Source organism: Hipposideros armiger, unplaced genomic scaffold (assembly GCF_001890085.2).
Source record: "Hipposideros armiger isolate ML-2016 unplaced genomic scaffold, ASM189008v1 scaffold_393, whole genome shotgun sequence".
NCBI lineage: Eukaryota > Metazoa > Chordata > Mammalia > Chiroptera > Hipposideridae > Hipposideros > Hipposideros armiger.
In genome coordinates this window covers 622,259-648,269 of record NW_017731743.1, presented here as the reverse complement: position 1 = coordinate 648,269, position 26,011 = coordinate 622,259, and the positions used below count along the sequence as shown (strand labels likewise).

The window sequence follows — 26,011 nt, the reverse complement described above, 5'->3', positions numbered from 1 at the left end:
GGCTTCTGATCACAATTTTATTTGAAGGAAAGTTTTTGCTGCTAAAAAACATGTATTAGAGAATTTTAAAGTGCTGAAGAGTTTATCTCTGGGTGGTTTTTATTATTATTATTATTATTTGGATCATCAGTGGCTGTTTTCCTATTTTTGCTTTCTGTATCTTCTAAATTTTCAACAATGAAAAAGTATTACTTTTGTAATTAACACACACACACACAAAGTTATATTAAAATAAAAGAATAAGTTTTGCTTACTTCTCCAAAAAGAAGTGCTGAAAACAGGCTTTCCACTGGGATTATAGCATTTTGAATGTGAGCTGCGGTTTTCAAACACAAAGCACAGCTGTTTGGTCTCTTACTCTGAAGCTGTGGAAAAGGGGAAAGATTTTGAAAGCGGGAACAGGAAAAGATGACTGAGAAAAGTGGCTGATATATCTAGGCTAAAGTCTCCCTGGCAACACTGTTCTCAGAGGCTTTGCCTTCCTACGTGGACTTAGAAGGCTTCATGAGTGATGACTGCAGAGGATTCATGGGACCGAAATCAGCAGAGAGCAGGAGAGATTGAAGACAAAGCAGAGTCAAAGCAGGCAGAGAGATGTGACAGACAGACGTTTACCACAAACAATGCTGTCTAGCAGTCAGTACAGCCATGTGGTCCACAGAGATCTGTAAGGAGATAGGAACAGAGAGGTCACCGAGTCTCTGCCATGCAGTTAGATGAGGCTCCTGAGTTATGAGAGGGCCGAAGACCTCAGGAACCGTGGCTGAAGAAAAGTGCAGCTTCAAGGAACAGTTACAGAGAGCAGAAGGTTGATCTAGACAGCAGCTAGCCATACAGGAAAACTGTTGCATTATTTAAAAAATAGGGAGTGGAAATCTGGGATAAGGAATGATTTAGAGATGAGAAACTCGAAAGCCACCACCATCACAAAAAACGAAGCCCAGTGCAATTTTAGAACAGTCATAGTTTTCCAGACCAGCTCACAGACATTCCCAATCCAATGGGGTAAAGCAATTCATGAATGCAGGAATGCAATGAAACAGAGATGTGTTCAAGATTTAGAAAACAAGAAACTTGCATCAGAAAAGGCATATAACACACATAATGGCAACTGGACTGACTCCAGTACAGAGAGAGCCTCAGTAGGCTTCACAATCAGCACACATCTAAAGCAATGGTTCTCAAAGTGTGGCCCCCAGTCCAGGAGCACCAACCAACCAGGCAATTTTGATGTACACTGAAGTGTACATGACACCATGTTTAATTACATTTCACTGTATCTTTCCCTCATCTTTTTAAAAAAAATTTGCATTCTTCTTCTGACATTATAATTATAATTATACCATAAGATAGATGGCAAATATTTGGCAGGTATCACACCATTTCTTACCCTGACCCCTATGCCACCCCAAACAATGACATCCGTGTTCATGATCACTTTTGTCCACAGCATTCTTTCCCACTGAGCCCAGATGTCGCCTCAACATCTATCTGAAAAAAACCCAAAACAACAAAACAGCACACACAATCAATTCTAGTTGACATACAAGATAAAAAAAACTATATACAATTTCTGTACTATATACTTGTATCATTATGATTTCCCCATGTTGTTAAAAGCCTATAAAACATCACTCTTAAGGCAGAATGCTTTTCCATTTCCTAAAGATAATCATTTAGGTGGTTCACAATATTTTATTATTATAAATAGTACAGAGCTATATTAAAATAATATGTAATGCTGTAACAAATAACAAATTTTATCTTTAGTTCTATTTTTTTCCCTTAGTATAGGTTCCAATAAGGAGCACAAATGTCAGACCTTTTATATCACAACTTCTCCAATATTCAGTTTTTCATTTTCATTTATTTTTCAGGCAGCTGCATCGGGTGGGGAGGGGGCACAGGAAGGGAGGTTGGATTGATGCAACAGGGAGAAGGGGGATGCTTCTTCCTTAGTCCTAATGTCACCAGTGGAACACTCCTGGCCCCTTTTCCCATCCCCTTGCTCACTTTTCCCTAGGTGGGCATCAGAGTGGAACAGTGACTTACCTGACCAGCAAGTTTGGGCTAAAACCTGGATCTGTTTGGAATGGCCTCATCCTTTCTGAACCAAGCCTGCCTTCAGGAAGCACCTGTTCTGAAGCTCAGCCTCTCTATGCTGGACGTTTCTCAGAACACATACCCACAAGGAAAAGACATTTGTGGGTACAGCAATCTCATCCTAGAGTTTAGTTAAGAAATCCAGTAGTCCACAGATATAAGGCACATTCTCCAATATGAGCGTTATCAAAAACATGACAGGAATATTTTGGCCCATCTGCCCAACTTCTATTTCTAAATTAGTTCAGAACTTAGGCGGAGAAGATGGGTGTTATTTACAGAACCCCAAGCCCTCAGTAAGTTGGAATAGTTATAGTAATTTTCATGATGTTTTCCAAAATCTAACATATTTCAAGCTATCTTTGCATTTTTATACAAAGTTCTGTTGTATGTAAGCTTACTTGTTTTCAACCATTTAGCTTCACAACTTTGGCAATTTTTTGCTACATTTTCATCTGGCATTTTGTTTTACAAAAGGAAGGTCTGGAGCCAGCCTGGGTGCTGTTTCTTCATAGGTAATTTTTACCCTACATGAATATTTTTTAAATCATTATTAATTTTTTAAAATTTCAGGTTTTGCCTAAAGATTATTCTCTTTTCATTGATTTCATCTGGAATGTGGTAAACTAGTTCTGCTTACATATCATATTTGTTTGTTCTTTTTAAACTCAGGAAATTTTTCTTTGATCATGGTTTGTATTCCAATTGTCCTTGTTTGCTTTTTTTTGAATCACCAGAAGCATCTGTTATTGCTAGATTAAATCTCCAGTTCCTGTCTTCCATGTCAATCATCTTCTCTCTCATTTCCATCTCTTTGTCCTCCCTACATTTTTGAGAATCTTCCCTAATTTATCTTCCATGTCTCTGATTCAGTTTTGACCATGTTAACTCTTCTTACTGTTTCTATTTTGAGCCTGGCACATATGTGAACATTAAATGTTTCCCGAATAAATAACAAATGAATGATCACTATGGTATTTTAGTTGTTCCGTTGGTTCTGTTTTCTCCTTTCATGTACCTCTTTTCACTTAACGCCGCTGTTTTTTCATGTCAGCTATACGTCCTTTCTAGTATTTTGTACCCATTTTATAGTGTCATGTCTTCCTGCATCCTAGGAGTGCACCAAACAATTTTATCCTGGTTTTTATGATAAACTATTTTTCAGAGGTCTGTCCTTTCTCTGGGTTTTAGAATGTTGCTTTCTTCCCTTTACTTGGAAATACTTGTCTCCCTCCCCGACACCCACATTTCACTCTATCTCCTCATCCTAGAATGAGGTGAGCTCCATTCAGATCTCATGTTGGCTCATATCCACATAGAATGCATGCTTTCACCTGGCCCAACTCCAAGAGGCATGGATTGAGTCACCTTCTCAGATCTATGCCTGATGTCCATGTATGATGAGTTGATGCACACAATTTTTAGCTAGTTCCCAATTTCTAGCAGGAGTTCATCTAATAGAAATATGTTGGAATAAAATAGAGTCTTGCTCTGCCCCACTGTGTGACTCTCAGATGCTCTGAACAGCTGGAATTCATAAAGCACAACGGTCCCCATGTGCCGACAATGCTTCCTGGCGGCTCCCACCGCAGCGCCATACTTGTGGGAATCAAACCTCCCAGGATGAAATTCCGTCTTCCTTTACTTCCTGCCCAGTTGTTTCCTGAAAATGTTTTATTCTGCAGAGTACAAGGGGGAAAAAAAAAAAGGTACAGATGGGAAACAGAGACAACACTGGCTGCTTTAAGAGAAAGCGCCAACATGGGGGAGGGAAGAGACGACCCATTTTTTCCTTTGGTACAGATCTTCCATGACAGACAAAAAGGGGGTCATTCCATCTTTGTTCTGGTTGGTACAGCACAGAACAGATCATCAATTGTGTTTTCCAAATCTCTTAGGTTCTATAGTAAGAACACTTTTCTAGATTCTGGCAGTGGGTTAAACAATTGGCAACCAACAGTTAGTTGGTGACTTTTTCAAAGTGTACGCTTCCAAATCAGAAAGGCTTCCGTTTGCATCCTGGTTCCTCCACTCACCAGCTTTTAGACCTTGGGAAAGTTATTTTACATACTATCGTAAGTTTTTGGTGCTGTTGTAAGTTTTCATCTTTAACTAATTCCATAGGTATTTTCAACTAGTTTTTTGTTTTTCTTATACAATCAATGAATATTCATTTTATGATTTTTGGAAAATATTGTCAAGTAAAAAGAAAACAAATTAAATCACCTAGAATCCTACCATTTTGAGGAACCACTTGGACATTTTGTATGTTTTTTCAGTTTCTTCCCATGAGCGTTTGTGTGTGTGTGTGTGTGTGTGTGTGTGTGTGTGTGTGTGTGTGTGTGTGTGTGTTTGTAGGGGGAGGTATGGATGTGTCTAAACAACAGCAACCATATTATTTTCTAACCTATTTTTCCACTGTTTTCCACATTTTTAATGTTACTAACTATTCTTCTAATGGCTGTATAATATGTCATTGTATAGATGTGTCATAGTTTATTTTACTTAACTTATCATTGAACATTTAGGATTCAAAAAATTATTTTATTACTAGCAATACAGAGATGGATACTCTTATCAATAAACTTTTCCTCTTCATCTATGTTAATTTTCTTAAATAAATTCCTAAAAGTGGAAGTGTTGACTCAAATGATGCATAGGTTTTGTAGGTGCTTCTTACATATGGTCAAATTGCCCTACACAAAATTCATAGCAACTGTCAATTTGTATCACCTTCAAAACACAAAAATAACTCTATTTTTAGTGTAATTATTAGTAAGAATTGACATTTTAATAGGATTATTGGTAATTTAGGTTTCTTTACTCCTTTTCTGTAAATTGTCTATTTGTGTCATTTTTCTGTTTTTAATGAGATACTTTTTAATTGACTTTTAAGAGAGCTCTTTATTTAATAAGCATTTTAATCCCTTATCAGTAATGAATATTTCTTTATTAAATATTTGATATAATTCACAGGTGATGTTATATTGTCCTGTAGTTTTGTGTGTGTGTTTGTGTGTGTGTGTATGGGGGAAGGTTTTTAATTATAGATTGAATTTCTTCAACAGATACAGGTTTTTTTTGAGCTTTTCTAATTCTTTTTGAAGAAATTTTGATAAACTATTTTTTTCCTAGCAATTTGTGCAGCTCATCTAAAATTCCAAATTATTTGCTAGAAAGAAATTGATAATATTTTTATATTTCTAGCCTATACTGATGTCTTTTTTTTTCATTCCTATTGTTAGTAATTTGTGATCTCTCTTTTTTCTCCTTTTAATTAGTCTTGCCAGGGGAACTATCCATTTTATTAGTCACTTTGTTTTTATTATTAGTTTTTGTATAAATGGTATATTAATTTACAAAAGCTTTATATTGCTATATAAATCTATCCTTTTCTTTCCTTGTGGTTACTTTCTTTTCATGTTTTCCCTCAAAATCAGATATTTATCTTTTTTTAATTTTAGTTGTTTTTTGTTTCTTTTGTAGATGTTATTACATTAAAATTTTAAAATAGAAAACATGCACATATTTAAAGAAACTATTCCAAAGAGTTCATAAAGGTATAATATGAAAAGTAAAGTTCTCTCTCTGTTCACCCCACTCCCGGTTTCACTTTGCAAAACTCCTGTAATGAGTTTCGTATATACTTCCTGAATGTACTTAGGCGCAGACCAGCATATGAACGTGTGTGTGTGTGTGTGTGTGTGTGTGTGTGTGTGTGTACTACATGTAATATATATTGTTTTAACACATTGTAGGATAGACAGTTCTAAACACCATACATGTATTCACAGGTTGTTATGTTAGACATACGCTTGCAAGAATAATGATTTTTGTTCTTCTAAATTAGTGGTTCTCGAACTGTAACATGTATCAGAATCACTTGCAAGGTTTATTAAAACACAGATTGCTGGGCGCCACCCCCAGAGTCTCTAGGGAGGGGCCAGATAATTTGCATTTTTTAACAAGTTCCTTAGTGGTGCTGATCCTGCTAGTCTGAGACCACCGGTGAAGGACCATTGCTCTAAAGGGCTATTTGAAAGTCCAAGAGTAAAGACCCCCATTCAAGTGTATTTAATGAAGAAGAGAAGAACCTGGGATGAGAGCAGTCACTGATGTAGCCTACTCAGGAATTCCTTCTACTGTGAAGGCCACCCAGCCCCCTTTCCACACAGACTCTGCTTGCAAAATTGACATCCAAGCAAGGAGTATCTTTCATATATTTTCTAATAATACAACCCTGTTGTATTATTAACTGCTAATATGTGACCAGAGAGACATAAATTTAAGCCATTTTTATATGTGACCACATGTGCCTGGCTCACAAGACACATGGTTTTTGATGGTTGCAGCTGGGAGGTCTATAGGACAACTGTGTACAAAGTGCAGCCCTCAGAGCTGCAACAGCATCACTGGAGATTCTCATTTGAAATGCAGAGTCCCACTCCGGCCTTGAGAATCTGGACATGGGACCCAGGGGATCTGCATTTTTAAAAAGAACCCAAGGCAATTTTTACACACCCTCACATTTTTTTTTTTAAATTAAGATTTCATTGGGGAATTGGGGGAGGGGAACAGCACTGGGGAATCAGGGAAGGGGAACAGACAAGTTGCTGTCCTTTTATTCTTCAGTCTAGTTGTAGAGGACGTCGCTTCACTGGCCCATGTTGGTATTATCATTGCGCTCTTCCCGGGTGAGTCAGATCGGTCACCAGCCACTGGACAGTTGCTCACGGGGGCTCTTGGCAGCTCACGCTGGCTGCCAGCCACTCACAGTAGCTTATGGGAGCCCACTGCAGCCCCCCTGCAGCTTACGCTGTCGTTGGCCACTGACGGCAGCGCAGCTCCAGGTCGAGCTGTTGTTCACCATCTTAGCTGTAAAGGGCGCAGCGTCACTTGCCCTCATGTGGGATCTGAACCTGGGGCCCTGCTGCTCAAAGCCTGCACTCTTAAGCCAACACCTAACCAACACGCCACACAGCCAGCCCTTTGCACCCTCACATTTTATAACTCTGGTCTGAGGAACAGAGCAGACACCAGGGCAAAGGTTAAGGAAGCCTCTGGAAGTGGGGAGTGGCACAGCAAAAAAAAAAAAATCCTGAAACAAAGGGTTGCCTACAACCTCCAATTGCCAATTATTAGGCACCTCCTAATTACCCAGCGCTCTTTTAGGAACTTCATGTAGGTTACCTCCTTTTAGCCTCACAAACTATGACATGAGGCCGGAGAGTTGCAGGAAGAACTGGGAGTGGGGTGAACAGAGAGAGAACTTTACTTTTCATATTCTACCTTTCTGAACTCTTTGGCATACTTTCTTTAAATATGTGCATCTTTTTTATTTTAAAGTTTTAATGTAATAACAACTACTGAAATCCGATCCCACATGCCTAGGTTCTTTCTCTAGTGCATGCTGCCTCCGTCAGCATTTCACCTGAGTGAAGCGGGCGGTGGGTGAGTGTGCTCCCACACAGGGACTGTCCTTTGAGTGGGGAGGTGGTGATAGTGGCAGAATTGTTGGTGCTCCTTATGCGGATGTGCCAAATGATAAAGAGGATAAAAATAGCTGAGTCACTGGTGAATCTGGTGGTGTGGAGAACCAACCTGAATGAGTAGAGCTCAAGTAGAGTTTTCATTCTGAATTGCTCCATTCGGCCCCTGACAAGGCCTCATTTCTCAGACAACTATTCAGTCAACCCTCCTGTGAGTCACCATCACAAAAAAACCCGAGTGTGATTATGCCATGAGGCACTAAGAACAGCAACGCATGTGGAGTCTGGGAAGGCCCCACACTAACACTGCCAAGGTCTCCTTCCTTCTGATTTTTAAATCCATGTGTGCTTCTTGGAAAATTTAATCCACATGTTCTGGGATCATTTACACTTACCCCATCAACATGCAATAGTTTTATAAGAGCTATTTGATGAAGCTTGATGTTCTTTCTCTTTCTTTCTTTTTTAAACATAGGGTTCTAAAGGCACATTCTTTCCCACCGTTATCCCCGGTTTCTGAAGCTGGAAGTTATATTTTGCCAATAAAAACTAAGCCTAGAACCTGAAAACAGGGAACCTCAGGCCTAAGCTCGCCTATGAAAAGTGACAAGGTTAAAGTCTGGACACACATGTGCTCTCATTTCCCAGAAAAGTTCCCTTGCAGCGGTGGGAAGAAAGCCCACCAAGCCCTCCACAGACAGCCCTCCCCCTGGCAGGGGCACACAAGATGCATTCCAAACCCTTGTTTTTAATTCAAAGACAGCTCTGCCCATGTTTCTCAGGGTAGCATGCTGGAAGCCCAACTTACTGATTCATTCCAGCAAAATCCACAGGATACCAAACCATGATGAATAGACTGCAAGCTGTTTCCGTCTCATTCTCATGGAAGCATTTCTCTGGAAAGAGCATCCCTGCCTCTGCCAAGTGCTCATCACCCAGAGCCTCTTCAAGGACACCTGAAATATTAATAAAAGGACAATGGTGAACATTATCCATAGCACAGGTCCAAGTAGGGAAAGAGTGATTATATCTGAATCCATCATTCATTATTTATTGCATATGCTCTATTTCTCTTTTGCGTTGCTAGGCTGGTTGTTGCCATGTAGCTTTCCATTGTGGGGCTGCCATGAAATTACTAGCATCTAATGGGCTGTTTTTAGCAGTCCTTCAAAAGCAAACCCAAATCTGGGGTGAACCACTCCCTAGCAGGAGATTTCATTTTAAGTTAAAAGGAATAAATTGATAAAAAAAAGTATGGTGATGCCTCAAGAAATTAAAAATAGAATTACCATAGGATCCAGAAATATTTGTATATACCTACAAATATTCCATTTGTAGGTATATATCCAAAAGAATTGAAAACAGAGACTCGAAGAGATATTTTACACCAATGTTCACAGCAGCATTATCCACAAAGCCAAATGGTGGCAGCAGCCCCACGTGTCCACTGACAGATAAATGGATTTAAAAAATGTGGCAACCCGCCCCCCGCCCCCATGGAATATTCTTTAGCCTAAAACAGAGGGAAATTCTGACACATGCTACAACATGGATGAGCCTTGAGGACATGATGCTAAGTGAAATTAAGCCAACCACAAAAAGGACTAATGCTGTCTGATTTCACTTAGATGAGGTACCAAAAATAGAAAACTTTGTAAAGACAGAAAGTATTAATAGAATGGTGGTTGTCAGGGGCTGGGGGAAGAAGAATGAGGAGTTACTGTTGAATGGGTACAGAGTTTCAGTTTTGTAAGATGAAAAGAGTTCCAGAGATTGATAGGGGTGATGGTTGCATAACAACGTAAATATACTTAACGCCACTGAGCCCAAGCAAGTGAAGAGCGCTAGATTTGAGGTTATTTTTGTAACTCATCAGCCTTGGGAAGATGCTGTTTTGACCTCTACCTTGGAAATCAGTTTTGATTGGGTAAAAATGCTCACGTGTTCCATGGTTTTTACTGTATCTTCATTGCTATCATCATCATTTCTTAGCCTTAATATCAATGCAGAACTGGTCAGGCCTTAATGGAGACACTCACTTTGAGAAGTAATCTGTTAAATAGTTTAATCCCCGCCTCCTCTCTCCACTCCCCCTCAGAGCCTGAGGGATCAGAAAGCCTTCCAGAATAGGGTGCCAGAGTAAAGCCAGATTTTAAAATTTTACTCATTAAAACCAAAGAAACATGATATTAAAATAAGTAAAATCAATTAAGAAATATAAGAACACAAACTCATGCTATATTCTTTAGAAAGTGGTGACCAGAAAAAGAGAGAAACATTCAGAAGCTGACTTAATAATACTCCTGCCTTATCCCTCCAACATAACCCTCTAAAACAGTAGTGCAGGAAAAAGGAGTGGAAAAATTTCCCCGAATGAACAAGTTGAGGCTGGGTTGTACTTTTACATGTGCTATCCTTTAAAATACAGTTATACTCTAGCGTTTTGGCAAAGAATGATAATCAACCCCTTGATTCCCTCTGACTTGGACTTTTGACCATCATCCATCACATTTTCAATGGGGCAAGAATTTAGATAGCCCTTGTGGAAATACAGAGATGTCACGTAGATATAGAGCATTAGGTCCCACCAGACCAAAGCAATTGTTCACAGTATCAGAAATTTGCAGTGGCATGGGGAACAAATGTAGCAATGGTTTTTGAAAAAGATAGAGGTGGAAGGTGCCGAAAAGTTAGCAAAAAAAAGTGTGAGAATATGTCAGGGGCTCTAGAGACGGACCTGTTGAAGAGGAAGGAAGCAGCTCAAAGAAAATGTGGGAGAAAGTTTTTATCACAGATTAAATCCTGGGGGACACACACGTGAATTGTTATACTCACCTTGTGGTTACATGTCTGGAAAGTCGAAGTACAAATCGGAGGCCTTGTAAGCTGATCAGGGGAAAGCTTTTAGTGGAAACATAAGAATTTGGATCTTGGCCATGGGAGAGGTTCAGGGATGACGGATAAGAGGATCCCTGAGCCATTTTCTATCATACTTGTACTAACCAGAATAACACATAAGCTCTCCCACAGTGAGTTCCATCTTGAATACCATATCCAGAAACCACAATCTCCATTGGATTCTTAGCCACTGACTGACCAAACAGGAAGCTTGTCCTAATGTCTACAGATTTCAAACTGTTTGTGGAAGGTAGAAGTCTTGCCAGCACACAGTGAGTCAGCTGCCATCAACCAGAGGCGTGAGTTAGGGCAGCCTCTTTGGACAATATGTTATTTTGGAAGTGAGGATTTCTTCAACAACATTTGAGTCTGGGAACATGGTGTGCTTTATATAAAGCAGAAGATAAATAAAACGTTTCAAGGAATTCCTCTCCCACATGACCAATTCAAAAACCCAGGCTGACAAACCCAAGTACTAAATAGATTCAATGAGCATGCATTTACTCCAACTTTAAAAATACAATACACATGAAACCAGTTTAGAAGTTTTTCTTCTAAAAATGGAGGTCACTGAAATAGAAACTGGCCACAATAATTTGGTTTTTAGCAAGTATGTGTACTGCCTTTGATATATGCCCTAGATATACAGGAAAGTTATTAAGACACTAAATCCTAAGAGTTCTTGTCACAAAGAGAAAATTCTTGTTCTTTTCTTTTTATTGTATGTATATGAGATGATGGATGTTAACTAAACCTATTGTAGTAATCGCTTCACAATATATGTAAATCAAACCATCAGGCTGTACAGCTTAAATTTAAAGTGATGTATATCAATTATTTCTCAATAAAGCTGGAAAACACAAAAAGTGAACCCATAAAGTTTTTTGTGAACTACTGGCCTAACGCCCTAGTTGAGGTCGCAGGGGTCTGATCCTAATGAGCATAGTAAAGACATGGAGAACAGGATTAACAATAGACCACGACCTGGGTTGCAAACAGACCACTAGGTGGTGCACATGCAGAGAAGCTGGCAGGTTTGACGACAAGGAATTAGCAGGAGGGAATTTTTCCTAGTGTGAAACTGTTCTGTATCCTGATTGTGGTGGTGGTAACATGAATCTATGCGGGTATTAAAATTCATAACACCATACACCAAAAAAACCAACAACCCTATTTGTTATGATAATTTAAAAAATAGAATTAACAACAAGATAACAGTGAGGTAAGTATCTTTCTCACATTTTTCAGATGCAAGCACAAGCATTGACTCCACCTAACTTAGGCAGAAAAGGTTTTTTTGTTTGTTTGGTTGGGTTTTTTGAAGACTATTGATTGGCTCAAGAATTGACAAATATGGCGAAGAATTAGGACTGGGACGGTGATGCTAAGAAACCTTGGGCCAGCAGTGGGTGCTTCGTTCTATCACAGCCACTCCGCTCTAGCTGCCCCTTTGGCTTCCATACAGATTCCCAGAAGTTGTCCTAGGGACAACTGTAAACAGGAAGGGTGCCCAGAAGTCAGGTAGGAAAAAATAAATAAATAAAACTATTAGCCTCTCCTACAGGAGAGAAAACTGAGGTGTGCAGACTTTCTATAATTTCCCTGAATTCACACAATTTTACCAGGGCCCAAAACTTGCGCTCCTCACCACTGTACAGTGATGGCTGAAAATGTGTCCAGCCTCGGGAGAACTTTGTCAAAACCACGTTGGCTGTCTAAAAACAAAGAAGAGAAGTAATTTGAAGCAGAAACCCCAGCTTCCTCCTGGCTCTGCAACGCAAGGGAATGTTAACCCAGCTGTTCGTTTTTCTTTTTAACAGTTTATTTTGTCTTTGAAATATAAACGCTGAATTTTTTTAGTACATGCACTGCCTCTGATATATTCCCTACATAGCATCCAAACGTTTTTGATCACATACCCATCAGCAAATATTTTTGAGCATTACCCCTAAAATATGTTTATTTATAAGTTTTTTATATATATATATATATACAACAATATTTATATATTGTGTGCTTTCTAAGTAACATCTAAAAAAGGATGAAATAATACTTAAAAATAACATTTATTCAAACAGTACAAAATTATTTTTTATTTTATTAAGAAATTATTAATATGGGCAATATTACTGAATATGCTTCAAATATCTGATTCTAAATTCAGCTTTTAATGGAAACTCTATTTAGAAAAAAATTCACTTACATATCATTTAGATATGTAAATCTAAATGAAAGAAGTGCATCATTGGCTATGATTATTAATCTATGGTACTTACTATTTAAACCTCCCCTAACAACTATACAAAAGGTTTTTTGTGTGTGTGGTGGGAGTGTGAGGGGAACAATCTGGTTAGTAAATTTCCACTTTTGCCGCTATTGGGAAATCGGAAGATGTGGTATTTTTGTATTTTTGACAAATGGTTTCAAGACTCACTGAAATTTTTTAGCTAGAAACATTTAAATAAGTTAGAAAACCACAATTCCTAGTTTTTAACTACTGTGCAGATGAGACATTTTGTAAGTGTCAACCTGGTATCATTTGCAACAACAAAATTTTGAGATGATGGAAATGTTTTTCAAACATTAATTTTAATACCCCATAGCACAAATTTCTTTTGAGATGCAGTTCCTTGACTGTTAAATATCACCTTTACCTTGAAGCAATAGATTAAGAATGTTAGTGGTTTATTTAAAAAAAAAACCTGCTAGGGAGCATACTATCAATAACTAAATGGTATCAGAGAAAACATCAGCAAATTTGGTATACTTCACCTTTCACAAAACAAATCTCATACTTTTTTTTTTTTTTAAAGATTTTTATTGGGGAATTGGAGGGATGGGAACAGCACTGGGGAATTGGGGAAGGGGAACAGACAAGTTGCTGTCGTTTTGTTCTTCAGTCTAGTTGTGGAAGACGTTGCCTCACTGGCCCAAGTTGGCACCATCATTGCGCTCTTCCTGGGTGAAGCACATCAGTCGCCGGCTTCTGGACGGCCGCTAACCGCGACTGCTGGCCGCCGGCCACATACAGTAGCCCATGGCAACCCACTGCCACAGGGGCTGCAGCCTATGCCGTTGCCGGCGACTCACGGCAGCCCAACCCCAGGTCGAGCCGTTGCTCAGCATCCCAGCTGTAGAGGGCAGTGTCACTGGCCCTCGTATGTGAGATCCGAACTGGGGCCCTCTGGCGTCCCAAGCCAGTTCTTAACCATCGCGCCACTCGGCCGGCCCGAAATCTCATACTTTATCTTACCCTTTCATTGGAATTCTGCTTCCAGTTTGGGTGGACTAAGTTTTTTCAGAGCTACTTTCTCATTTAAAACAATTTCTCATAGAAAAAATTTTAAAACAATTTTTAAAAGTTGCTTGAAGGTATTAGAGAGCTACTAAAACAGTGAGGAATTGTGGACCAAGACCCAAGACAGAGGTGAGCCCAGCGTTTAGAGCTGCATCCCGCCTCCAGGCCAGTGTCAGTCTAAAAAGTGATGACCAAAAGGCTAAACAAGCTTTCAATAGATTCACAAGACTAGGGGAACAAAAATCAGAGGAGCAGCTCTAGTAAAAACTTCAAGGATTAAACCTAGAAGTAAGGTGAATTAAAAATAAATCCTCTCTCTCAACGATTGAAGCCTAACTTCAAAGCATATCAATCCCTGTTTGAATTATGGTGATCTAAAATTGCTAGCATCCCTAGCCCAGATATCTACCTAAACAAAACCAAATCCTCTTAGAGGAAGACAACAATCCAGAGATTTAGAATACTTCTTCACTGTCAAGATCGCAATAAAAAAATAACCAAGCACACAAGAAAACAACTCAAGAAAAAAAACATGCAATAGACACAAATGCACAAGAGACCCAAATAATGAAGTTATCAGATATAACCTTAAAATATCTATGAATAATATGTTCAAAGTATCAATGATTAATATGTTCAAGTAGTTAAAAGACAAGTCTGAGAATGTTGGTAGAGACTGAACCATGAAGAAATAAAAGGATTGGAAATAAAGACAGGAAATATACATGTTAAAACACTTATAATTAGAAAAGAAAGAAAACTGGGGCAAAAAGAAACATTTGAAGAGATAATGACTGAGAATTTTCCATAACTGGTGATAGACGTTAAGCTACAAATTTAAGTATGTTGACACAGGTAATGAGCAAACCTCTGTGAGATACAAAAGTTTTTAAACAATTTTGTTTGTATAAAATTAACCTCATCAATGACATCTGTGGCTCTCTGTAAATTTTTGGCTTTACTCTTTTTTGGAGCAATCGCTTGCCTATGAATCATGCAGAGATTGACTACCATATATGGTGCAATATTTGTAGCTTCAGGATCCTTTATTTATTTATTCTGGTCAAAGCAGCTACTCCATTTAGTGGAGTATACATGTACACAAACTTTCTATAAATACTGGTGGTTGTTAGCTTTCAAATATCATTTATTATTGAGTAGAAGCATAGGTTTTTGTATATTTCATTATTGAAACACTCCAGGAATTACAATATACTTTAATATACTAGGACCACCTTACTTTTCTTTTTTTTATGCACTATGTTCTTTATTTTATTTATTTACTTATTTATTTATTTTATTAGTTTCAGGTGTACAAAACAATGTAATATTTATACATTTGAACCGCCTTACTTTTTCATCTAACTCAGGTGTCAGCAAACTTTTTCTGTAAAAGGCCTTGAAGGCCACTTATATAGTCTTTGTCGCAACTATTCAACTCTGCCACTGTAGCGTGAAAGTAGCCATAGACAATACATAAATGAGTGAGTGGGGCTGTGATCCAGTAACACTTTATTTACAGAAATAAGCGAAGGGCCAGTTTGATAAATGGGCCATAATTTGCTCATTTCTTGATTTGACTAGATAGCAAACATTCCATTCTACATGTTTTCTTATTTGTATCTTCATATTATCAACAAGAATTTCTGTCTTCCAAAAGTATCTCCTAACAACAGAATGTAATTTATGTCTTTGCCATGTTGATTTCTATGTCATTTTTAACAGCAAGGGTTTCCCAATGACATAAAAAAACCCCCTTCTTATTAATAGTAAATAATCTTCTAAACATTTATTATTGAATTTAGAGAAGCTGTATATGGTGCTGGATAAATTTAAACATTGCTGAAAAAATGTAGAAGTTTGTCTTCACATTTTTGGAGAATCGGTTTTTATTTTCCTAATCATGGTTGCTTAATACTATCACTGGCTAATGTCTTTTTTCCCCCAATTTTTAAATTGTAGTACAATGCACATGTCATAAAATTTACCATCTTAACCATTTTTAAGCTTACAGTTCAGTGGTACTAAATACATTCATAATGACGTACAATCATCACCACCATCATCTCCATAGCTCTTTTCATCTTGTAAAATGGAAACTTTATACCAAGTAATCAATAACTCCCCATTCCTTCCCTGTCCTCAACCCCCAGCAACCACAATTCTACTTCCTGTCTCTATGATATTCAGTATTCTAAGTATCTCCTATAAGAGGAATCATACAATGTTTGCCTTTTTTGTGACTGGCTTATTTCACTTAGCATAATATCCCCAAGGTTCATCCATGTTATAGCATATATCAGAGTTTCCTTCATTTTTAAGGCGGGATGATATTTCATTTTATATATATTTATATATATATATATATATATATATATATATATATATACACCACATTTTGCTTATCCATTCATCTGTCAATGATACTTGGGTTGCTTCCACACTTTAGCTATTATGAATAATGCCATTATGAACATTGGTGCACATAGTATCTTAAATAAGCATACAGGGAGAGGGCCATTATTGAGAATAGTAGATAGAAATTCATACTTCAAGTGGTCCCTTGACAGCCTCTAATTCTCTGGGCTGACTTCAGGTCTTCACTGATCAACTCTCACATGGGTGTGGATAAGCTTGCACAGTCTGCAGTAGTGCTAGGTCTATCATTTCCTTAATATAAATATGTGCTGACACTAAGAGCATTATCTTCCATCTTAAGTTTTATTGCAGGAATCTTTTTAAATGATTTGTCCATTCTATCATGGTTTACTTGTTAAAACTAAATAGTGCTATTTGTTAGTCCCTTTAACGGAGTGTATGCAAATAGCACTTAGTTACCAAAAGGATAGACAGGCCTGTGAAATGGTGAGCTTCTAGTTTTGCCTCAGGATGCCTTGGTTAACACCTGTGTAAGGTGACTAACATTCAGCCCTAGCTGTTTTAGTAAATATTTGTGAAGCTTAATTTCTTTTTAAGTTTTTAAATAAAAGTAAAGATATATAAAGTGCTATTCTTTTCTTCCCATACCCCAGCAAATCATTACTTATTAGTGATTTACGCCCACTCTAACCATGGCTCTAAACATTAAAGAACACCTGAGACAATGGTATCCTGTTGTTTTAAAATGCTTTTCTCATTTGAGAATCCCAAAACATTTAACTATGTTCCTAAAAGCTATATAAGTTGTACCTCTCAGACTTTTTGAGACATAGACTCTGGAGAATTTGATTAATTCTGTAGACTAGATCTATCCCAGGGAGCTGCCAAGGACCCACATAAGGAAATTATGCCAATGTGGGCATGGCCTCTCAGAGGCAGGTAGAGGGCCTACACAAGAAATATACATGAAGTGGGGTGGAGAAAGAGTGAGTTAGTAGGTACGTATATTGAGGATAATGGGATCTATGCTTCTCACTTGAAGAAGATACTTACAAACATGGGAAAGCTAGAATGAAGCCTGTTGGACTGGAATCAGAGATATCAGAATGAACTTGTGTTTTTAAAATATATAGAGAGATAATAATAGATGCAAATGTTTGTACATCTGTGCATAGATATACACACATGCACACATGGGTCTGTCCCTGAGTAGGCCTCGGAGCAGCAAAACCTCAATAGCAATGGGGAACCTAGTGCCCAGACCTTGATTTCTAACTCCCATCTTCCAGTAATAGGTACTAGAGCTCACCGGAGAAATAACCAGTTCCAGGGCCAGGACCCAGAAAGTACAAGATGAGTGTAGAACATCTACTGAGCCAGAAAGTAAAAAAGTGCTAAAACAACAGTGAAAACATGTCAGAGGCACAAAAGCTAGTCTGAAGGGGCTTACCCTACCCGTATCTGGGACAACAGAACAATAGAGCAGCAAAATAAATAATGATACTAATGTGTCACAACACTTTGAAAAACCAAGAGTCCATAGTTACATAAGGAAATCAATAACAAACAAATGTGGAGAAGAGAAAGCTGCACCTTACAGTAGAATGTCAATAATAAACGTAGAAATAGATGTGAAAACCAGTAGGGGAAAGTTTGCTGACTTTGATGAATGAGTAAATAATGATAGTGTTACAACAAAAAGACAATATTGGGGAAGCCAGACTGCTTGAGCTTCCACTGATCAAAGGTAGGACAATGTGAACATCAATAAAGTTCATATCTGTAATGGATTAAAACACATCAAATATGTTTAAAACTAAGAGTTCGTGGATTTAAAAATATACTCAAAAAAAATCTCAAACTGAATGATTCTAGGGAACCACCGGTTTTGAAACCTGGTAAAGAGGAAGAATCAAGCATTTATCCTGCCTGTCCTATATGGCCGAAGCCTCGGGGTGACCAAATAGTTGCAGAACTTCCCCTTTATGGAAGCACCCCAGTTCATAAACTAAGAAGGAAAGAAGAAACCAGAAAAGCATCATTTTTCAGGCCCTAATAAATCAATGGAACCAGACAGGGAACACTGATGGCGGTAATCTCTCTCTCTCTCTCTCTCTCTCTCTCTCTCTCTCTCTCTCACACACACACACACACACACAATAACAACCACCACAAATTACAAGTCTCCTAACGCATCTCCTAATATAAGCATTCCCCCCACCCATTAAATCATTTCCCCAAGAAAAAACAAACCTGCATCTGAGCAAGACTCTTGATACAATTTCCAATTTATAGAAAATAGCAAGTACATACAGTAGTCCGACCCCTTATCCACGGGGGATACATTACAAGACTCTCAGTGGATGCCTGGAACCGTGGATACTACCGAACCCTCTATACACTGTTTCTTCCTAGACACACATATCTGTGATAAAGTTTAATTTATAAATTAGGCACATTAAGAGATTAATAAAAAAGAACAAATATAATATACTGTAATAAAAGTTATGTGAATGTGGCATTAAGTAAAATAAGTGTTACTTACATATAAGCACTGTGAAACCAAGGCAGTCGATCTGATAACTGAGAATGGCTACTGAGTGAGTGATGATGGACAGGTATGTATACAGCATGGAAATGCTAGACAAAAAGAGGGTTTGCGTCCCGGACAGGATGGCAGAACAGCACGAGATTTTATCCCACTATTCAGAATGGCACACAATTTAAAACTTATGAATTGTTTATTTCTGGCATTCTGTACTTAATATTTTCAGACCAGGGTTGACCGTGGGTAACGGAAAACAAAACCTTGGATAAGGGGGACTCCTGGACTAAGGGATAGATAATAAACCACCACAGAGATGCGATCAGTAACATCCAGACTATGGGGAACAGAACAAGTAATTCCATTTCTTCAACAAACATTTGAAAGAAAAAAAGAAAAGAAATTAAGAGAGATTTAAGAGACAAACAACTAATCACAACATAGGGACCTTGTTTGGGTCCTGATTCAAACAAGCAAACTGTAAAAAAAAAATATGATGAGACAAACAAGGAGATATGAACATCACCTTGGGTATTTGTTGATATTAAGGAATTACTGTTAACTGTTTTTAAACACTTATGACAATGGTATTGCTTATATTTTTATAGGAGTCCTTATCTTTTAGAGATACATACTGAAATGTTTATAGATGAAATTATCCAACAGGTTAAACGCAATCCCCTTAGAATTTTCTTTAGAATATTTCGGGTGGGGGAGAAAGTTAAGGCATATATACATAAGATTACCCATGAGCTAATTGTTGAAGATGGGTGATTTCATATTGAGTGCTTCTTTTTCTTCTTATTCTATCTACTTTGTATAGGTTTGAAATATTTCATAATAAACATTTTTAAAAAAAAACTGGTGTGCTTTCTCTAACATACAAGACCTCCACATACGGTGTTCACAGGGCACCAGTCAGGCTAAGAGGACAAGTGGGGACAGAAATCCTGCCATGGCCTTTATTACCAAGCCATTTGCCTTGGAGAGCAGTGATGTGAGCAGGAAGAAGAAACATTTTTTTTAATGGTTTACTTATAAGGGTTGCCTTTTTGCTATTCATAGTGTAATGTCATCCTTTAAAAATGTGCATAAATGTGACTATCAGGGGACATAGACAGGGGTGGCATTCAAGAGCTAGCTAGTATCACTGAGGACAACCTCTTCTCTAATCTGGAGACCCGCAATGGAGCCAGCAGGAGAAGCCAGGAGACCTGAAGAGCAGCTATTGTATTTTTCCAAGCAGCAGCAGCAGCAGCAGAAAGGGATCCGGTTCACACAAGTTCGTGGCCACTAGGCGGTGCATTAGACTCACTGTAGCCTCAGTGACAGGAGTGAATAAAAGGCATTCCCAGTTCCAGTAAGTGCTTTGCATGAGGCTCAAAGATCCACCTTGCAAAGATACTCAAACCCGTCCCGAAGGTGGGCATAGCCTCAGGAAACACAGGCTTACATAACACTTGCACACACACCACCGTGCCCCAGAGCACTCATCAATTCTTGATACCCTCAGGATGCTGGCTAATATCTCACAGGTGGCTGTGCACTGATTCCTACCAGCTTTGCGAACCTGTATATTCCCGGCCTAAATCCATGTTCATTAGGTAACTAAAACATTAGCAGCCTCGCTCTCAATAGGTGCATTTCGAATTAGTGATTGACTTTTCCTCAGGTCACAATGATTTCAGAAGGGCTAAACATGTAATGAAATTGCAGGTGGTCAATTGATGGGAAGTCAGCCTCATCACATTGTAGCATGCGCAGCACCCTTCTCAGAGCCCCGACTTACACTCCAGCTCGGCTGCTCGGCCTCCCACACATTCCCAGGCTGCGTGTGTACAGACAGACGAAAACTCCAGTTCTCAGACTTGCTGCATGGGGAGCCTGACTCCTCGGTTTCCTCCCTGGTGATTTCCCGACTTGGCTTCTGCAGGAAGCAGATCTGCTTTTCTCCCAGAGGAGGCCAAATGTCATAATAGAGGAAAAGGCTGCTAGCAACAACACCCCCCACACCCCACCCCCACCCAATGAGAAAGCAGGAGAAAGGTTGGACCTAAGATCCTGAACAGATCATTTTACTGGAATGGAGAAAAATGAAAAATTTTCTAAAGCTGATTCATGTACTCCAGACAGTCCTTGTCCCAATGTCTCTGTGTGCCTTCCTGGAATCTGTCCCCCACCCCTGTATATCCCCTTCCTTGGTAGTTCTGGAAATCAGTGAGTGATACGTTAGCGTGGTGCTCATCCCATGGTGTCACCTAGCAACATGATGTTCATAAATAGCCACAATCATCTCTTTTCCAAAAATCAGCTAAAACTTATTTTAAAGACATCAGGAAAAATGCTTAGCTCTTTCAGAGCTAGTGTGAAATATTCCCTTGTCTCCTATTCCCAGCCTTCCTCTTCCCCTTCTCAATTTGACCTCCCAGCATGTTTATTGTTTATATTCTGTCTTTTTTTAAATGCACATTTCCTTCTACGGGGTCACATAACAGCTGCCCATGTAAAAGGCTCCCAGTAGTTTTGTGAACTTCTGCTCAAAAACAACTCGAAAGCCAAAAACATTCCTACTTAATTCTCATCGCTTGCACTTTAGAAGAACTCAAAAAGTCATAGAATACCAAGGCTGAGCAAAACTCAATTCTAGGTAAGTTAAGACCATACTAACCAGATACAAGTTTTACACTATTATTAAGAGTTTAAATATGCAAGAACCAAAACTGTGCCTTAACTAGACCAATACCTAGAAAACCTTAATTAATTCGTAAATTCAACATACATATTTTGGGCATCTATTATATTTCAAACACTGTGCTAGGTAATGATACAAAGATGAATAAGGTTATGAAGAAACCCTTCAGTGCAATGAAAAACGTTAGAAATTCTCATTGCAGGAGAACTAAACAACATTTAGGGGAAGCCCCAGTCTTCTAATTCTAGAGTTGTTACAGATGGAGAGTCACAGATGAACAACTTTCATGAAAAAAAGCATTAAGACCCAGCAACATGCTGACGTTTTATAATAGAATTGAGTCTTAGGTGCTTGGCTTGAGCAAGAGGGTGCATGCTGGTGCCATGTCCTGTGATGGGTGGACGGGGAGGTTTAGGATGAACAGGAGTCCTGCCTGGGCCGTGTTAAAGCCACATCACTGAACGGAGACCAGCCCTAGGCCTAAAGGGGCAAGAAGAGGAAGGGTGGTCACACCAGAAGCCAGAGAGAATAGCTGTGGCCATTGGGGAGTGTTGACCTCAGCAGCGGGAAACATCTAACCCATGGTGAGCAGGCCAAGAGGAAGACAAGAGGACGCACCCCCTGAACTCACGCACCTCGTGCCTTCCCATTGATTGCCAATGCCCTCCATTGGGCAAACCCAAATGGAGGCCAGAGACAAGACCGTGTGGCGATGTCGCAAAAAAGGGCCAGCATCACAGGGCACAGAGCAGGGAGGAGATGGGAGGAGAGTGGGTCTGGAGGGGAAAATGTAAAATATCCAGCACCACATCCCAATGGAGATGTTAAGAAGGATTGTTTGGTTTGGTTTGGTTTCTCTTTTTGATGCTGCAAGTCTGGGAGTCAGGGGAGAGGTCAAAATCAGAGATATAAAATTGGGAGCTCCTCAGTTAATAGATGGTAATTAAAGCCATGTTTCCGGGTGAGATCACTCACAGAAGTTAAAAGAGCCGAGGCCCGGGGCACAATTTAGCCTCTTAGCAGAGAAGAAGCCAATAAGGGGTGCTCAGAAGGAACTGCCCAAGAGTCTCAGGAAAACCTAAAAGTGGTGTCCCCAGAACTCAAAGAAGAATGTTTCAAGAAAGAAGCAAGGGTTGGACCACTGTCCTGAACGCAGCTGAAGGGTTGAGTAGGAGTGTCTTTCACTTAGACATATAAGGAGAAGAAATACTGTGCACAAATGAACCATTCCACTGAATAAGCAGGACTTTAAGGGTACAACAAAGAGACCTTACTCCTTTTCTCACAGTTGTCTTAATAATCCTGCTGAGAAGGTTAATTTTGCCTCATCCACATAGATAAAATTTAGGCCATGCCCATGATTTTTCTGGTCACTCTCAAGATATAATTCATTATTCATGGCTACCTGCATTTTCTTCCCTTTGGTTTTTCAGAACTGGCAGGGCCCTGAGAGCTCAGGGACCAGTGGGTGGATGCCCTCTATCCACGCAGGATCTCCAAGCAGACAAACCAACATGCAAAACCAACCCTGGGTACCCGGGGAAGCAGGTGTGTCTTAACCTGATCTGCAAACACTTGTCATTGTCCCTCTCAATGTTCACCGCACACTCCAAGTATACAACGATCTTAGTGCCCCTCTAGCTGGTTAATGTCATGGAGGAAAACAGATCTGACAACTTCTAATCTTCTGGTCTCAGGTGCTTGTGCCTCAAGGGAGGACCAGGGGAAGAGGGTGATGCTTAACACTATTCATTTGTTCTAAAAATATTTATTGAGCTTTTACTCTGCTAGGTGCTAGGGATTCAAATGATGAACAAAAATAAACATGGTTCCTGGCCTCACAGGAGAGGGTGAATCCAGGAGAGCCGCTGGGTTTCTAGCTTGCAGAATGGTCAGATGGTGATGAGAACCACTGATGCTGGAGCAAGGAATGGCAGAAGACCATCAGTCCAGTACCACGAGGAACGCTCTGTTCTTTATACCATCTCTCAGTAGAACCTGCTTTGACCCATTTCTTTCCTCTTTGTACAAAATAATCACCAGGTTTGTTCAGGAGATAGCAAGCTCCATACGAAGGCAGTATTTCACTCTTCAGTATGGACAGGGCTTTGAAAAAAAATGCATAAACGTTTTCAAAGCATGTTCACATTCAGCGTTTTATTTTATCCCTACCAAAATTTCATCCGTTCCCCTGCTCTCATCCTTACTCAAAGATCGGCACGTTCACAATCTTGATCAAGTCGTGGTGAGTATTTCTGGGCACATCATCAAAAAGCTGCAGCTGCTAAATCCATTATGAAATCTTAGAATCTCAAGGTTTAAGGGAACATTAGCTTTCAGTTACTTCCAAACCACTCATTTTGCTGAGGCCCAAAGAGCTAGCTAGAGGCAGAGCCAGGATTAGAGTCCAATAAAACAAGTACATATCCAATTAATACTCACCATCTTTGATAGTAACTATATTACCATCATGTAGGATTTTTAAAGAAATGAATGGAAAATTTAAGACTCACCTAAGCATGTCCCCATCATGTTAACATGACAACCGAGTTCAGCTGATAAATGCTCCTCGTTAATCAGCAAGTGGTGTGTGCCTCCCTCCATGCGACACGCTGTGATCACTTAAGACAGAAAAGGCTCAGTCCTGTCACCTCTGCTCCTGGGCAGGGATTGATCCACAGTAGGCATTCTCTACTGCCCTCTCTTAGAAAGCTGCCCCTAGGACTCCAACAGAGACCCCTAAAGGGGAAGGAGGGAAATCAGAACTGTCTGCTTTGCTAGGAACCCAGAGTAGTTCTTCGAGGGTGTGCTAGGGTATTACAATTTGGGTGGTCACGTGGAACATACAGGTTGGGAGACTTGAAGACAAGAAGGCTCCTAAAGGAAGAGAGATGATGGCTGGCGTGGTAGTACTAAAATAAACATATATATATATATATATACATTCAACCCCAAACTCCTATAAAATCAACCCCCAAACTCCTAAGTCTACAACAGTCTTCAGGACAAATTCTTTTTTTAATTAAATTTGAGCCTTATTTTATTTTATTTTATTTTATTTTAATTGGGGAATTGGGGGATGGGAACAGCGTTGGGGAATTGGGGGAAGGGGAACAGACAAGTTGCTGTCATTTTGTTCTTCAGTGTAGTTGTGGAGGACGTTGCTTCACTGGCCCAAGTTGGCACCATCATTGCGCTCTTCCCGGGTGAGGCAGATCAGTCACCAGCTTCTGGACGGCCACTCACTGCGGCTGCTGGGCGCTCACGCTGGCTGCTGACTACACATGGTAGCCCATGGCAACCCACTGCAGCAGAGACTGCAGCCTACACTGTCGCCGGTGACTCAAGGCAGCCCAGCTCCAGGTTGAGCTGTTGTTCAGCATCTTAGCTGTAGAGGGCAGTGTCACTGGCCCTTATATGTGGGAACTGAACCGGGTACCTCTGGCATCCCAAGCCAGCTCTTAACCAATGCGCCACTCGGCCGGCCCAGGATGAATTTTTATGACTCCTTTACTCTTCAAACTTGCCCTTGATGTTTACTTGAATCTAACTTGTTCTGCAGAAGAATGATGGAGGAAAGAAATGATAGAAGTCTAAACAGAGAATTTGCCCCAAACTTAAAATCTGTATCCCTCACCCTTAAGGAGTCCCTCTTCCTTGGGTCACTAGTGCAACATTCCTTGAATACTCCTCAGTGCTAGGCTTTGTGCTCAAGTCTGAGGACTTGATAAAAACATGGGAAAATCACTCTCCCTGTCTTCAAAGGGACTACTGTCTAGCGGTGGACTTTGACAGGTAAACAAATATCTTACAAAGATAAAAGTTCATTGGCATGTGAACGAGTGGTGGAGAAGGTACTAGGAGAGACTTTAGGGAGATGCTTTATAAAGGAGATGGCGTTTCCGTGAGTTTTAAAGTGCCTATCGTATAATTTGCATAGGCAGCCAAGGGCAGAGGGTAGAGTGTGTACAAAGTGCACAGAAACATGGAACCACTGGAAAGAGACTGTCAGGTAATGGCAAGGGAAACTAGGTCACGAAGGGCCCCTAGGCCATGCGAAAGATTAGAAGCAAACCATTGCAGTATGTTATGTATATGCTCAGAATCTTGACACATACTAGGGGCCCATTTTTCTAGTCATTGCAACAATTGAAGTGATGTGTCATTCATGTTACACATCAGCCATGGACCAGCAGCTCTGTGACTCTGAGGTTCTGCTCGAGGCTGCAGGTGGATGGTGTGCCAACCCCACGTCCCATTCTAAGACTCAGCCTGACCAAGCAGCTCCTCTCGGGGGTGTTTTCATGGTACAATGGCAGAGTTGAGTAGTTGCGAGTAGCTGTGACAGAGATCGTATGACCCACAGATCCTAAAATATTTGCTACGTGGCCCTTTATAGAAAAAGTTTCTCTATCTATCCCTGCTCTAGAGCACAACCAAAGCGAAGCTATGTGACTCCCCAGGCTAGATCATAAAGGGTGATGCTGCTTCTGCCCTGTTGACTGAATTCTCAACTTTGGATTGGGGGTGAGGAATGATAGTTCTCTTGGCACATAAAAGTCTGTGCAGAACAGGCAGTAATATTTGAGAGTAAGGTATTAGAAGTA

The 26,011-nt window shown here is 39.8% G+C and overlaps 1 long non-coding RNA gene across 2 annotated transcripts; it reads right to left on the bottom strand.

Annotated features, from left to right (window-relative positions):
* Positions 1–1,787: 1,787 nt before the first annotated feature.
* Positions 1,788–20,655, bottom strand: LOC109393853 (uncharacterized). 2 transcript variants are annotated; one of them, XR_002126336.1, is made up of 3 exons: positions 20,502–20,655; positions 8,401–8,548; positions 1,788–3,782 (listed from the first exon to the last, which is right to left on the bottom strand). It is a non-coding gene; the product is annotated as an uncharacterized LOC109393853 (long non-coding RNA). The 2 variants fall into 2 exon arrangements; XR_002126337.1 differs by lacking the exon at positions 20,502–20,655 and adding an exon at positions 10,428–10,698.
* Positions 20,656–26,011: the final 5,356 nt, after the last annotated feature.